The following is a 15494-nucleotide window of genomic DNA, read 5'->3' on the forward strand; positions in this document are numbered from 1 at the left end:
GTTTTCACGAATCCATTAATCGTATAGGTTTTTGTCTAACTACATAGTTAGTGTTATTATTTACTATGGTATCAGAAGTGTGTTTTTGATTATTGGAGATAGTTAGAAGTGTCAAAATGTATTATGGTTTGTGCCATTAGACTCGGAGGACTATTTAAAGTCTTATGGCGCAAAAACATTTTTTCATATTTTCGGACAAAACGTCTGTTCAAAACTGTAGATATTATTGGATAAAAAGAAATATCTTGAGGTAATTTTCATGAATATTATTGGGTAAAAATATTTTGAGTTGATTTTTATAGATATTATTAGATAAAAATATCTTAAGTTGATTTTTTGTATATACTATTGGAGAGAATATTATGAGATAATCTTTTATAGATATTTTGGGTAGGAGAAAACTACACTCAACTCTCAACTCCAGCCTCATCTCTTCCATATCTCATCCATAAGTATCTCCAGCCACCTCTCCCCACGAAATTATCTTCATTTACACTTTTCATTAAAAGAATATCAAACACTCTCTCTCGGACAGCTTTTAGGAGGTATTTTGCACGCCAATTTAGAAGCTGTTGTAAGTGTTTTATCATAAAGTCTCCTTCATATAAGTTGTTTCTTTTTTAGTCTAGTTTATATGGATATCTTATTTGCCCCATTTGAAGATCATTTGGTCAGTCAAATATTGTATAAACTATAGAAAGGTCATTCTGGGAGGTAAATTGGAGAATATGTTATAGTTTGGAGTTTTTGACCAAGCTAATGGATAGATATTGGTCCGAAATTTTTATGGAGTATTGTTAACATGTATATATGAATATTGGTTGAGGAGTTTTGCATGATTAAAGGTTTTGATGAAAGATTTTCTTAGATTTAGAAACTTAGAAACTGGAAGAGGAAAAACAGTTTCTGTTTTGAGAAAGTTTAACTCTTTGGTGGTCTAAACCTATTCTAATGACTTTGATAATTTTATTGGAGAATCCTAAACATCTTATATACATGTTATATTATTATTTTGAAGATATTTGATGTTAGTTTCAAAGATATGAAATTTTATGCAAAGAGATATTCAGATAAGCCAAAGTGTGGATATTCTTGACTAAATTTATGTTTTGGTTAATTTCTAACCATGTGATCTTGAATTAGAAGCTTATATATGTTTTAGGACATCTTTTTAAACCATGTAATGGTTTGGTTTGAAGATCATATATTTATAAGTCATAGACCAAGAGATTTATCAAAACTAGTTGAGGAAAAAGTTTCTGTTTTTGGACTAAGTGTAAAACCAAAAACTCCAAATGTTATTTTGTAATTTTGGTGACTTTAGTTTGATGATTTAAAGCATGGTTGATGTTAGGATGATATTATGAATATGTTAGAAGTAAGATTTGATTTTTGAAATTCTTGGAGATGTTTTGATTTAAGGTCAAAACTTGTGATTCAAGTGCTTGGATCTTTTTACAAAAAAGTTTGGTGTTGATTATTAGCTTTTTCTAAATGGATGTTTTAAGTATGATTTTGAACTTAGGATTGGAAGATGTTTGTTGCAAAATTTTGGTTTAAGCATGAGTTTTGAAGTTGAAAGGAATTGCAACAAAAATCAAGGGAAATGGCCTATGGATGTTTCGACCATAGTGTGTTCTTCATAGTTGTGTTTTGTTTTAAATTTTTCTGAGTTGATATTTAAGTTTAGGACAAAATTTACATGAGGAATGTAAATTTTAGAAACTTTTGGAGTTAGTATGCAAAATCCTTAAGTTATGGGTAAAACGGTAATTTTCCCACATGTAGAGAGTAAAATGAAAATTTTACTCTTTAAGTTAGTATTTTCCATATTTCAAATATTTAGTGATTTAGTTCTAACTTTTAGAATCACTAATTACAGTTCCTCGTGGTCGCACTTGAAGTTTTATAAGAAACGCGGAGATCGAGGTAAGTTAGCTTTTAACTTACTAGCAGTCTACTGTGTATGTGTGCTAAGTAAAGGAACTACAGTGTATGTATGTATGTTATCATATATGTCATGCCATGCCAAGTTATCACGTAATTGTCTATTATACAGAATTTATTCTGTCGTCAATTTTTATCTGTTACATAATATATTCTGTCATGTATTACTGTACCTTACAAGTACGTCATGCTAAGTATGTCATCTATTACATGTATGTCAAGTCATGTAATATTCACTGTTGCAAATATGTTATGTTAAATATGTTGTCTATTATATGTTATGCAATGTTACGAAATATTTCTATCTCAAGTTGGTCATGTATTTCAAGTTATATTCAAGTCACGTTATGTTACGTCAGGGCTTCAGTCATTTCGTATTCCAGTCACGTTTCATCTTGATTACTTATGTATGGGGTCACAACAATTGTGACGCATACACTACGTGAGACACAGCAATTATGTCACGTAGAATACATGGGGCCACAACAACTTTGGAGTATGTATTTAAGCAGTTAAAGAATAAGTTTCCGTAGAATACATGGGGCCACAACAACTGTGGAGTATGTATTTACACGTAGAATACATAGGGCCACAACAACTGTGGAGTCTATATTTTTCATGTTAAGTCAAGTTTGTGTAGAATACATGGGACCACAACAACTGTGGAGTATGTATTTACACGTAGAATACATGGGGCCACAACAACTGTGGAGTATGTATTTTTCATGTTAAGTCAAGTTTGTGTAGAATACATGGGGCCACAACAACTGTGGAGTATGTATTTACACGTAGAATACATGGGGCCACAACAACTGTGGAGTATGTATTTTTCATGTTAAGTCAAGTTTCAGATCAAGTTCATGTCAAGTCAAGTTCAGTTCATGTTTCAATTTAAGTTATGTCAATTATGCTATGTTGTACGCCAAGTTATGCTTTAATTACTTATGAATTTGATTATGCATTTATGCTTTTACTGGCATGCATGCATCATTAGCTTGTGTGGAAGTTTTTTGTTAACTTACTGAGATTTGTAATCAAATCTCACTTTGGTAGTCCCAACTACCATTCCCCCCGAATGGTAGATCTTGTTACAGGACCTGAAAGAGAATCAGGAGTTGATCAACTAGACACAGTTGACTAAGCGATGGTGCGACATCAATGTTAATATAGTAGTTAACGTAAATTACTACTTGTACAATGGAGTTGCATCTTTAGTATTTTTTGGATCATAACTATTTTGGACTAGTGTTGTGATCTACTCAATGGGTCTTTATGTTTTAAGCATTTGGGATATTTTCAATTTGGTGCATAGTATTGCTAAAGAAAAAAATTATCCGCTGCGAATATTGCATAATGTTAGATGCATGTTAAGAACATTGCATCTTATATGTCATGAACGGGGGCAGGTAACCTTGTGTTGCATGTCTCGACGTTTCAAATGTTCGTCCGATCCCAAACGGAATTTGGGGGCGTCACAAAGAGTGTATAAGCCAAGTTTGAGATATTTTAAAGTTTGGGGTTATTTGACATTTGTAAGGTTAACCGATCCTAAAAGGCCCAAATTGAGTATTAGAACTACCATTTTTGTCTTTCTTGGATATGCAAAAACTAGCACAGCCTATAGATTTTTTGATATTGAAAATAAAGTGATTTTTAAATTAGGCAATGCGATTTTTTATGAAGAAAATTTTCCTTTTAAATCCAAAAGTAGCGAGGGTCAAGAATTTGGACAAAATATTTTTTTGAAGCTAATTCTTCTACTCCTCCAGAAAATGAAGAAAATCTTGAATTAAGGAGTAAGAAAACTATGATTGAAAAAGATTTTGGTTTTGACTATTATATTTATAATATTGAGGAAAATCCAAATAGTTTACAATAAGCTTTAGCATTACCTTATTCTGTGTTTTGAAAAAATGATGTGAATGATGAGATGGATTCAGTAATTTTCAATAAAACTTAGAAATTAGTTGAGTTACCACTAGGTTGCAAAACCATAAGATGTAAATGGGTCCTTAGAAAAAAATTTAAACCATATGGAATGGTTGAAAAATTCAAGACTAGGCTTATCGCAAAAGGTTTTAAACAAAAAGCTGATCTTGATTTTTTCGACACATTTTCTCCAATTACAAGAATAACATCTATTAGATTATTGATTGTCGTTGCAGCAATCTATAATTTAAAAATTATCAAGTGGATGTTAAAACAACCTTTTTTGAATGGGGACCTAGATGAAGAAATTTATATGGATCAACCCGAAGGTTTTGTAAAGTTTGACCAAGAAAGAAAAGTGTACAAGTTGACAAAATTCCAATATGGCTAAAAATAGGCCCATAAATAGTGGCATAAGAAATTTGACTATTGTATGGTCGAGAATGGCTACAAGCCAAACGAGAGTGATAAATGTATTTATTGTAAATCTTGGGATAATTTACATGTTATTATTATCCTATATGTTGATGATTTATTGATATTTGGTTCTAATTTGCATGTTACAAATGAAACAAAAAGCATTCTTAGTAATCATTTTGATATGAAAAATCTTGAGGAGACTAATTTTATTTTGGATATGAAAATCACCAAAACATATGATGATATTTTTCTTGATCAAGCGCATTACGTAGAAAAATTATTAAAGAAATATAATTATGTTGGATACAAGCATGTTGTTACTCCTTGATCCTAGTGTTCATTTATTTTCTATTGAAAGTGATGATGATGTGACTAATCGAAAGGAATATGCTAACATGATTGATAGTTTATGTTATGTGACCGAATATACTAGATCTAACGTTGCTTATACAGTAGGAGTACTTAGTAGATTTACTACCAAGCAAGAAGAGACCATTGGTATGTAATTGATCAGATAATGAAATTTTTATCTGGTACAAAATATTATGGCTTGTTTTATAGAGAATATCATGTTGTACTCGAAGGTTTTAATGATGCTGATTAGAATACATTATTAGGTGATTCTCTTTCAGCTACTGGTTATATTTTTATCTTGAATGATGGTGATTAGAATACCTTGCTTTTGGGATGATTGTTGGGTGTTTGATTTGGTTTGGGATTTTTTTGACGCTTGAGTTTTTTATTTTTTATTTTTTTTAAGACTTAGGTTTTCTTTGATTTTTTTATACAGTATTCTTCTGTCATAAGTGAGGACTTTTGAATAAAATTAGAAAGAGATCACTTTTAGACATGTGATCTCAACTCTTCTAAAAAAAAGGTTGGAAGTCTAAAAAACAAACTATTAATGCTAACTCAACTATGGAAGTTAATAGAGGTGAAAAAAAAAACCGATGAACTGATAAACCGAACCGGTAGGTTGGGTCCAGTACTGGTTTCCTTTTTCTCAAAATTGGTCCTATTCCAGTTTTCCTTTTTTTAACACTGGACCAGACTAGTTCATATATATATTTTAAATTTTTATATTGTATAAAATATTTTTTAGATTATATACCATAAAATGCGGAATCAAGTGAAGATAGAGAGAAAATGAGCTCAAAGATTAATGGCAAGAATTAAATATGAACATAGTATATTTGGAGTCTCAGACTGCCAATGCATGAAATGCGAAATATGAAATAAGAAAATATTGAACCAAAACTTTCAAATATTATTAATTGAAAGTAAATATTTAAACAAAAGACTTACAAGCTGAATATAAAGAAAAGAAGAGAATGAAGGTGAATTTGGACTTGCAAGTAAGTAGGAAAAGCAGTTCTTGCTGAAGGTGAGTTCGGCTAGAAAGTTCTGCTAAACAAATGAAATGAAGCGCCCTTTTATAGATGAAGGAAACGCTTTTACAAATAGTGAAATCTCATAAATCACAGGATGAATAGTTTAAGTGAAGAGTGACTTTTTTACTATTCACTTTTCAGAAGCATGCATCCGTCGAAAGTAGTTTTGTCTTCTTTCGCCAAAAGTGAAATATTCTTTCTGCACCCAAAGCACTAAAAGCAATTCTATCTTCTGGTGCTGTCTTCTTGTGCCGAAAGCAAACTGTAATGAGTAAACCATCTTTTCGCCCCCAAAAAGTTGAGACTCCGGGGTTGAGAAGAGTCCAAATGGTCGGGCATGATTCAATTATCTCCCAGTTTAGGGGGATAGTCTTTTGAGTCATGACCAAAGGTATTGCTGCAGGGAGCAGAGGCTGCTGAGTCTGTTGACGAAGCTTCTGACTCCTTATCTGAATCATCACTGTTGGAGTTTCCTTCAATGGATTTCTTCAACAGTTCAATCTGCTATAAAATTAAATCCTGCTTCTTCAATCTGTCAAAAGGATTTTTTGAAGAAGAGGCTGAACCTTGAGAACCTGTAGAATTCTTCTTTTTGGCTGAAGATGATTTTTTCTTCTACTTTGATGAAGAACTCTTTGATTCTAAACCTGAAACTTGATCACTTAAACCTAGAATGGTTGGATGTGTAATCAAAGCTTGACTTGAGGTGGGGGAAGAGAATTCTTGTTTATCCTTAAGGTTAGGAGCAACAAGAGGAAAATCAGTTGAAATTCTTGAAACAATGTCATTTGTGTGGGGAAATTTATCCCACCATTTGACAAAATACTGGCGAATTAGGATATCATCTTTTTTAGTGTACTGTCATCTACAAATCCAGGGAGTTTTGTATTTGGCACAAAAATGGAGTAAGGGCGGGAGTTTGATGTCTCATCCTTCATCTTTGGTACACTGGAAATAATATAATTTTTGATAGCCTTCTGAAGACTATCAGGAAATAATTCAGTAATGGGGCCAAAGAAATGCCACCATTTCTGAAACCACAAGGGAAATGATTGTTTGCACTTCTTGTCGAAATTGAAGAACCAAGAGTGCTGCATAATGGGGGTTTGAAACAAATGAAACTTTAACCAGGCCTCAATATAATCATAATAATTATACCGAGTATTAGAATCCTTAATTGTTTTGAAAGTAGAAGGGTGGGTTTTCCATTCTTCTTCCGTCATAACATAAATGATAAAACAATTGTGAAAGATGATCTTTGGAGGATCAACTTTACAGTAGATAGGCTTAATGGAAATGGAATCGGTGCTGACCAAGATTCCAAGGTAAAAAGAGAGATTTTTATTTAGATCATCGGGGATCCAATGAAAACCTCGGGGGAAATAATCTGAAGCAATCTGGAAAGGACCGATTTCTCAATGTAAAACAAATTCTGAAACCATGCTTTCATGAAATATTCTGCCTTGTTGGCAGAGGGAAATCTGGGGGTTACCGATGCCAAGGGGTTCACATACGGATTGTATGGCATGGTTAGGGTGGAAGCAAATGAACTGGGAGAAATAGGTTTAGGAACTTGTCCTAGATTGGTAAATCTGTTGGCTATCTCCAGTGGGGAGGAAGCCAAAGTTGATGCAGATGCCGGAGGTATAAGCATTGATCAAACAGGTGCAGGGGGTGGTGAAGCAACCGGTGGAACTGGTTTCTTCTTCTTACTTGTTGAACCCAAGGTTTCAAGTTTCATGTGATTATAAATCTACACATAAATTTTGATGATAACAAATGAATTCAAAGAATAAAGGAGTTTCAAGCTCAAGTTGTCCACACAATGGAGTCAAGCACATCAATGAACCAAGCATGAGCAATAAGGAAACAAGTTCACATTAAAGTCATAGAGTAATGTTGTAAATCTCTTAAAATTTAAAATTAGGATTAATGCTTAAAATTAATATTTTATCATGTGCATGAATATTTTTGAAAATTAAATTTAAAAATTTTGAAAGATGATTGATTGTCATCTTTTACATGTGCATACCTTGATTAAAGTGTTGAACTTTGAAAATATTAAAGATGATTGATTGTCATCTTTCACATGTGCATATTTTATTTGAATATTTTCAAAAGTGATTGATACTTTTTTAGACTTATACAAAAGGTATATGATTTTGTTTGAAAAATTTGAAAAGTAAAGTGTGCTCCTTTTGTCATATACAAAAAGTAAAAGATTGGGTTTGAATTTTTTGAAAAGGAAAGTGTGCTCTTTTTGTCATATACAAAAAGTAAAAGATTAGGTTTGAATTTTTTGAAAAGGAAAGTGTGCTTCTTTTGCCATATACAAAAAGTAAAATATTAGGTTTGATTTTTTTGAAAAAGTGAATGATGTTGTCTTTGACAATTAAAAAAGAATAACATTTTATTTGATTTTTTTGAAAAAGTGAATGATGTTGTTTTTGACATGTGAATCTTTTTTAATTTGAATATGAAGTCTCATATGCCTATAAATAGATCATTTGAGAGCTTCACATTTACAACACCAAGAGCATACAACATTCATTCAAAGCTTTCATTCTCTCTTCTCTAAACATTGAGCCTTAATCCTTGTTCATTTTGAGAGATATAGTTTGCGCTGTATTGTTCTTATTTCACTCATTGATAAGTATTTTCTGATAACCTACCCACTATCAGCTCTTGTATCAGAAAAAGGGTGTGTATAACCCTTGTGCATATAGAAAGTATTCTACACGGAGAATAGTTGAATCACCACGTGTAAGGTGATTGCAAGTGTAGAGGGTGTTCTACACGGATCCTTTGTAGCGGTATTGTTCAAAGGTGTAATAGGTTTCTATCTCCACCTGAAGGAGGTTGAATAGTGAATTTGGGAATTCTCAAGGGGTAGCTTGAGGCGAGGACGTAGGCAGTGGGGCCGAACCTCGTTAACATACTGAGTTTGCTTTTCTCTTACCCTTACTCTTTATATTTATTGTTATTTCATATTTTGTTTATATTTTATATTATATATTTGATTTATAATTGTTATTTTTTTTAATACAACTCAATTCACCCCCCTCTTGTGTTAGTCATCTGGGCAACAATTGGTATCAGAGCTAGTTGACCTGTACTTTTCATACAGGCAGATCACTCATGGGAACTCTCGCTTGTGACTGTGTCACCAAAGCAAGACTCTCCGACCATGGGTGACGGTGCACCGGTAGAGACGGTGGCCGGCTAGTCTAGTAGGTACAATTGTTAGGTGACATAGGTGCGGCCTATGATCAGTAACAATTGGTATCAGAGCTAAGAGTTCTATTATAAGATTAACTATCTTTTGAGTTAAGATCTTATGGCTAACATTTCAGCTTCATTTGGTGAAGGTCAATCTAGCAGTCGGCCTCCACTCTTTTTTGGAGATAATTACTCATTTTGGAAAGTTAGAATGAGAATATTCCTTCAGGCTCAAGGTCGAGAAATCTGGAAATGTATTGTAAATGGACCTTATATTCCAACAAAAGTGGTTGATGGAGTAAAAGTCAAAAAGGAAGAAGAAGAGTTTGATCGTGAAGATGATAGATTTTATACTTTGAATTTAACTGTTATGAATTTATTATTTAATGCTCTCAATGGAAATGAGTTTAATAGAATAATGACTTGTGCTACGGCAAAAGAAATTTGGGATAACTTGAAAGTTACTTATGAAGGAACTTCGCAAGTCAAGGAATCAAAAATTTATATTCTTACTCATGAATATGAAATGTTTAAGATGAATGATGATGAATCTATTTCTAGTATGCACACTCGTTTTACTAACATCATAAACAGCTTGACAGCTCTTGGCAAAATTTATTTCAAGGTGGAGATAGTAAGAAAAATTATCAACTCTCTACCGAAACGCTGGGAATCAAAAGTGACAGCGATTCTTGAAGTTAGAGACCTCAAGAAGTTCGAAGTGAATGAACTCATCGGGTCACTTATCACCCATGAGTACACATTGAAAAGAGGAGAAGAATAAGGAAAGCCAAAGAAGAGCTTGACACTTAAAGCTGTTCCTCATGAAAGTGAAAATGATAAAAATGAGGAAAATGAAGACAAAGATGAAGAAGTTGCGATGATAACAAAAAGAATTCAGAAGTTCTTAAAGAAAAATAAAATTCCTCCGAGGAAATCCTTCAAAAAGTTTTCCAAGAAAGATTCAGGTAAAAATGACACTTTAATTTGTTATAAATGTAATAAACCTGGTCATATCAAGCCAGATTGTCCTCTGCTAAAGAAAGATCGAAACAAGGGTAAGAAAGTAATGAAAGCTACATGAGATGATGATTCAAGTAGCTCAGATAGTGGATGTTCAAGACACATGACGGAAGACAAGACTAAGTTCTTTGATCTTAGATCTAAAGAAGAAGGACACGTGACATTTGGAGACAACTCGAAATGGAAGAGCGTGGGAATAGGTAAAATTGGTAATGAATCTTCTCTCATAATTGAAGATGTTCTACTTGTTGAAGGTTTAAAACATAATCTTTTGAGCATAAGTCAATTATGTGATAAAGGATTTACAGTTACTTTCAAAATGGATAAGTACATTATTTTGAATGATCATGATTGTAATATTTGTTTTATTACTTTTAGAAACAATAATGTTTATACAATCGATTTTGAAGAAATTACCTCACAAGATGCTATTTGCTTTTCAGCTCAAAATGAAACTTGTTGGTTATGGCATAGAAGATTAGGTCATGCCAACATGGAACTTATTTCCAAACTTTCAAAAAATGATTTTGTGAGAGGTTTACCAAAAACAAATTTTCTTAAAGACAAAATTTGTGTTGCATGTCAATTTGGTAAATAAACAAAAACTTCTTTTAAAACTAAGAAACATATTTTCACTACTAGACCATTGCAACTGATACACATGGATCTTTTTGGACCAAATAGAGTTGCAAGTCTAGGAGGAAAATATTATGCATTTGTTATTGTTGATGATTTCTCTAGATATACTTGGGTCATCTTTCTCGCTCATAAAGATGAGGTACATAATGCCTTTACCAAGTCATGCAAGAGAATTCAAAATGAAAAGAGTTATACTATTTCAAGTATCCGAAGTGATAGGGGAAAAGAGTTTGTTAATAAAAATATTGAAACATTTTGTGATGAAAATGATTTTGTGCATAATTTTTCTGCTCCTCGAACTTCTCAACAAAATGGGGTAGTAGAGAGGAAAAATAGATCTCTTCAAGAAATGGTAAGAACAATGCTCAATGAGAACAACTTGCCTAGTTATTTTTGGGCTGAAACGGTAAGTACTGCATGTTATGTTATAAATAGAGTTATGCTAAGGTTTAAATTAGATAAAACCCCCTATGAGCTTTGGAATGAGAAAAAGCCCAACATTGGTTACTTTTATGTATTTAGATGCAAATGTTTTATTTTGAATGACAGGGATAATTTAGGCAAGTTTGATGCAAAATCTGATGAAGGTATCTTTCTCGGGTATTCTACTAATAGTAAAGCTTATAGAGTATTCAATAAAAAGACTCTGACTGTACAAGAAATTTTGCATGTAGTATTTGATGAATCTAATTCTCCACTCTCCAAGAAATCTATTGATGAAGAAACAGGAGGTATAAATAATACGGAAAGTCTCAATCTCAACAAAGAGAAAACAATAGAGGAAGTTCAACATGGAGCCATCAGGAAAGATCATCAAAATTTAATACAAAATGCAACCAAACAGTGAAAATTTGTGAAAGATCATCCAGTGGAACAAATTTTAGGAGAACCTTCACAAGGTGTAAGTACTCGATCATCTCTTAGAAATATTTACAATCATACTGCTTTTCTATCTCAAATTGAACCCAAAAATATTGATGACGCACTTCTTGATGAATCTTGGATTCTAGCTATGCAAGAAGAGTTGAATCAATTTGAAAGAAATGATGTTTGAACACTTGTTCCTAAATCCAAAAATCATACTATTATTGGAACAAAATGGGTTTTTAGAAACAAGAAAGATGAGTCCGGGGTCATTACTAGAAATAAGGCTCGATTTGTAGCCCAAGGTTTTAATCAAGAAGAAGGAATCGATTATGATGAGACATATGCACCTGTCGCAAGATTAGAAGCTATTCGAATGCTACTTGCATATGCTTGTTATAAAGATTTCAAACTTTTTCAAATGGATGTTAAAAGTGCTTTCTTAAATGGTTTTATAAATGAAGAGGTATATGTTGAGCAATCTCCAGGTTTTGAAAATCATATTTCCCCAAATCATGTTTTCAAACTCACAAAAGCACTATATGGACTTAAACAAGCTCCTAGAGCTTGGTACGAGAGACTTAGTGGTTTCTTGATTGAGAAAGGTTTTTCAAGAGGAAAAATCGACACAACTCTTTTAATTAAATATGAAAATGATGATATTCTTTTGATTCAGATTTATATTGATGATATAATATTCGGTGCTACTAATGAAAATATGTGTCAAGTTTTTGCTAAGACTATGCAGGAAGAATTTGAGATAAGCATGATGGGAGAACTTACATTCTTTCTCGGATTGCAAATTAAGCAAGCAAAAAGTGGGACATTCATCAATTAATCAAAATATATTAAGGAATTACTGAAGAAGTTTGGGATGGAAAATGCTAAGGAAATTGGAACACCAATGAGCCCATCAACTAAACTTGATAAAGATGAATCCGGTAATCCAATTGATGCAAAAATATATCGAGGTATGATTGGTAGCTTATTATATTTAACAACCAGTAAACCAGATATTATGTTTAGTGTGTGCTTATATGCACGCTTTCAATCATCTCCAAAAGAATTACATTTAATTGCAGTTAAGCGCATTCTTAGATATTTAAGTGGTAAAATTAACCTAGGGTTATGGTACCCTAAGCACACATCTTTCGATCTAATCAGTTACACAGATGCAGATTATGCTGGCTGTAAAATATATCAAAAAAGCACTAGTGGAACATGTCATTTCTTAGGTCATGCACTAGTTTCCTAGTTTAGTAAAAAATAAAATTATGTTGCACTATCTACTACTGAGGCAGAATATGTTGCTGCGGGTAGTTGTTGTAATCAAGTTCTCTACATGAAGCAACAACTTGAAGATTTTAAACTCATGTATAATCACATTCCAATCAAATGTGATAATACAAGTGCTATAAATATTTCAAATAACCCAATACAACATTCTAGAACTAAGCATATTGAAATAAGATATCATTTTTTTCGAGATCATGTGCAGAAAGGCGATATAGTACTAGAATTCACAAACACATACGATCAGTTAGCAGATATTTTCACAAAGCCTTTATCAGAAGATAGATTATGTATGATCAGAAGAGAAATAGGTATGATGCTTGCTATGAATATTTCTTAAAAGATAGATTAGAGTCAATAAAAATAGAGATAGATTTTTTAAATATTTTTACATAAACTTGAGATTCTTAGCCTCATGTTTGAGACGCTCATTCTCTTCATACAATATCATGTCATTCTTATCCATGGAAACCGGCAAGCGGAATGAAGAATCTAATAAAGATTTCAACTGTTTACTCTTCTGCCGAATGATTCTTTCCCTTGTGTGAGACTCTTGAACAATTTGTTGAAGTATAACAATTTGTTCTTTGAGCTTTTCAACTTCATGATTTTTGGCTTGTAGCCGCTAAAAAAAGCAACAATAGAGGAAAAGTAGCGAGTCCCAAGACTCACCAAGTCATAAATAGTATCAGAATCTGACTTATTAGTCAGATTATTATTTTCCTGCTGCAACATGGCACCAATGGCAGCTGCAGAAAGGACAGGAGGTTGAGATGCAGAATGCCTCATGGATGGATCTAGAGAAATGTTAGAAGAATTAGCCATTGAGAAAAGAATAGAAGGCTTAAAACGAGAATGTTGAAAGAATGCAGATGAGTTATAGAGATGAGAAGAAAACTTGATGCGGATTGGATAAACTTCAGGACTGATTTTATAGAGATAGCATAAAGAATAAGACAAACTATTATCTCTTCAAATCTTATTTAGTTAAAAGAAATACAAGATATGCTGGACACACATTGTCAAAAGTTTTCTTACTAAACCAGCGAGATTAATAGTAGATTGTCCCTATTTTTCTAGTAAACGATGAACCTCTGGTGTTATATGCCGATGTTGACCTTGTATCTGAACCCTTTCTCGTTCCAGCTCCTCTATTCGTGGTTGCAGATCATGAGCATACCAATCTGTAAATTTTTTCAACTTTTGGTTTTCTTGCTTTAGCCTTTTATTCTCACTATCCTTATTAGCAAGTTTCTGCTGTAACTCAGATATTTGCATGTTAAGATGATTAATCTCACTCACCCTTGCCATTAACCTCCGAGACATGATCGTAACAGAGGCAGCATATTGACTATTGAGCATTCTTGATTCTGCAATAATCTCAGAATCAGCCTTACTAGAAAAACGGTTCTCTGCTCCTATCATGGTATTGATAGCCTCAGGAGAGAAGATTAATGATTGATGCGTCAAGGGTTCCTGATTCAAGTCTGGAACAATAGTGGAAGAGAATTGCTCAGCCATTCTATCGTTGTGGAAAAACAGAACTCAGGTCAAGAAGCGATGTATTGTTTTGGCATCCGATAGATGAAAATGCTCATTTTTTTTATAGAAACTCAGAGCCTTCAATCACGTTTGTCAACAACATCAGGCGATTGTTTAAATCTCTAGCCGCACTAAATTCATAGAGTTAGACCTTGAGACTTTGCAGCATTTGTCGGGTCACGGACGACTCCTTTTTCAACTATCTACAGTGACTATTAAACACATCGTTTTCTTCAGTCCATTTACTTGCTGCTGATCCTTTTTAATAATGCCAAAAGGGGGAGAAGTTTTAGATTAGAATATTAACATTGTTTAAATTGCTAAAGTTGTTATATATGCTTGGAATTATATTTATACTTTTTTAGACTTATACAAAAGGTATATGATTTTGTTTGAAAAATTTGAAAAGTAAAGTGTGCTCCTTTTGTCATATACAAAAAGTAAAAGATTAGGTTTGAATTTTTTGAGAAGGAAAGTGTGCTCTTTTTGTCATATGTAAAAAGTAAAAGATTAGGTTTGAATTTTTTGAAAAGGAAAGTGTGCTCCTTTTGTCATATGCCAAAAGTAAAATATTAGGTTTGATTTTTTTGAAAAAGTGAATGATGTTGTCTTTGACAATTAAAAAAGAAGAACCTTTTATTTTATTTTTTTGAAAAAGTGAATGATGTTGTTTTTGACATGTGAATCTTTTTTAATTTGAATATGAAGTCTCATATGTCTATAAATAGATCATTTGAGAGCTTCACATTTACAACACCAAGAGCATACAACATTCATTCAAAGCTTTCATTCTCTCTTCTCTACGCATTGAGCCTTAATCCTTGTTCATTTTGAGAGATATAGTTTGCGCTGTATTGTTCTTATTTCACTCATTGAGGAGTATTTTCTGATAACCTACCCACTATCAGCTCTTGTATCAGAAAAATGGTGTGTATAACACTTGTGCGTGTAGAAAGTATTCTACACGGGGAATAGTTAAATCACCACGTGTAATGTGATTGCAAGTGTAGAGGGTGTTCTACACGGATCCTTTGTAGCGGTATTGTTCAAAGGTGTAATAAGTTTCTATCTCCACCTGAAGGAGGTTGAATAGTGAATTTGGGAATCCTCAAGGGGTAGCTTGAGGCGAGGACGTAGGCAATGGGGCCGAACCTCGTTAACATACTGAGTTTACTTCTCTCTTACCCTTACTCTTTATATTTATTGTTATTTCATATTTTGTTTATA

Source organism: Carya illinoinensis, chromosome 11 (genome assembly GCF_018687715.1).
Source record: "Carya illinoinensis cultivar Pawnee chromosome 11, C.illinoinensisPawnee_v1, whole genome shotgun sequence".
Classification (NCBI taxonomy): domain Eukaryota; kingdom Viridiplantae; phylum Streptophyta; class Magnoliopsida; order Fagales; family Juglandaceae; genus Carya; species Carya illinoinensis.